The sequence below is a fragment of the Choloepus didactylus genome, chromosome 7 (assembly GCF_015220235.1).
Source record: "Choloepus didactylus isolate mChoDid1 chromosome 7, mChoDid1.pri, whole genome shotgun sequence".
In the NCBI taxonomy this organism is placed as follows: domain Eukaryota; kingdom Metazoa; phylum Chordata; class Mammalia; order Pilosa; family Megalonychidae; genus Choloepus; species Choloepus didactylus.
Window position 1 is genome coordinate 69,379,858 of NC_051313.1, and position 1,762 is coordinate 69,381,619.

Sequence of the window (1,762 nt, forward strand, 5' to 3'; positions counted from 1 at the left end):
GATTCATGGGTTCTGGGTTGTAATTTGATAGTTTCAGGTATCCACCACCAGCTGCCCCAATTCTTTAGAACCTAAAAAGGGTTGTCTAAAGTGTGCATAAGAGTGCCCACCAGAGTGACCTCTCGGCTCCTTTTGGAATCTCTCTGCCACCGAAGCTTATTTCATTTCCTTTCACATCCCCCTTTTGGTCAAGAAGATGTTCTCCGTCCCACGATGCCAGGTCTACATTCCTCCCCGGGAGTCATATTCCACGTTGCCAGGGAGATTCACTCCCCTGGGTGTCTGATCCCATGTAGGGGGAAGGGCAGTGATTTCACCTTTCAAGTTGGCTTAGCTAGAGAGAGAGGGCCACATCTGAGCAACAAAGAGGCATTTGGGAGGAGGCTCTTAGGCACAACCATAGGGAGGCCTAGCCTCTCCTTTGCAGCAACCGTCTTCCCAAGGGTAAAACCTGTGGTAGAGGGCTCAACCCATCAAACCACCAGTCCCCTATGTCTGTATCACTAGATGTTTTATTCTTTTAGATGCCATTGCAAATGGAATTGTTTTCTTGATTTTGTTTTTGAATTGTTCATTGCTGGTGTATAAAAACACAACTGAATACTTACCTGGCAGCATGATACCATGATCATGAAGGTGTTTTTCCCAGGGCGAGGCTTATCCATTGCACTCTGGATATGCTGACCCCTGTGATCCCCAAATGTGGGAAACTTGACTGCATAATTTGTGGAGAATTGGGAAACTGCGTTTGCACTCTTCCCTGAGGAAAAAACACACAACTGATTTTTGCATGTTGATCTTGTACCCCGCGATTGTGCAGAGTTTGTCTGTTAGCACTGGTAGCTTTCTTGTGGATACTTTGGGATTTTCCATATGCAGGGTCATGTAATATACAAACAGAGATCATTTTACTTCTTGCTTTCCAAATTGGATGCCTTTTATTTATTTATCTTGCCTAATTGCACTGGCTAGAACTTCCAGTACAATGTTGGATAGCAGTGGTGAAAGCAGGAATCCTTGTCTTGAACCTGATCTTAGGGGGAAAGCTTTTAGTCTCACCACTGAGTGTGATGTTAGGTGTAGTTTTGTCATAAATGCCCTTTATCATGTTGAGGAAGTTCCCTTCTATTCCTAGTTTTCTGGGTGTTTTTATGAAGAAATGGTGTTGAATTTTATCAAATGCTTTTCCTGCATCAATTGAGGTGATCATGTGTGTGTGTTTTTTCCCTTCATTCTGTCAATTTAGTGTAATTGCATTGTTGTGCCACTCTTATGTTCCTGGGATAAATCTCACTTGGTCATGGTGTATAGTCCTTTTAATGTGCTGTTAGATTCAACCATTGCCTGTTTTTGTGAAAAAAAAAAAAAAAAAAGAAAAAAAAGTGTTATTGGAATACAGCCATGGTCATTCGTTTATGGCATTGTCTATGGCTGCTTTTGTGCTACAAGAGCAGAGTTAAGTGTGGGACAAAGACAATCATATCTGCATTGTTAGTTCTCTGATGCCTTCAGACAGATTTGGATGGAGAGGAGTGATCTAGCTTTTCTGATTTTTTTCAGCAGAAAGGTTGGTCTGAACTTCATAGTGCACCATTACTGGTTAAATGCATAACTTTTAGGTCAGTAAAGGAAAGCTTTATCCATTGGAATTGGGCAAGGAGGGAAAATGAAGATGGCACATATGAACCAAAAGAAATTGTTATTTAATTTAATATCTGTCATAATGGGATGCAAGAGAAAATGTAACCATAATAGACAAAGA

At 41.3% G+C, this 1,762-nt stretch overlaps 1 non-coding gene across 1 annotated transcript; it reads left to right on the forward strand.

Annotated features, from left to right (window-relative positions):
* Positions 1 to 600: 600 nt before the first annotated feature.
* Positions 601 to 763, forward strand: LOC119541008. Its single transcript, XR_005218146.1, has one exon. It is a non-coding gene; the product is annotated as a U1 spliceosomal RNA (small nuclear RNA).
* The last annotated feature ends 999 nt before the right edge of the window (positions 764 to 1,762 follow it).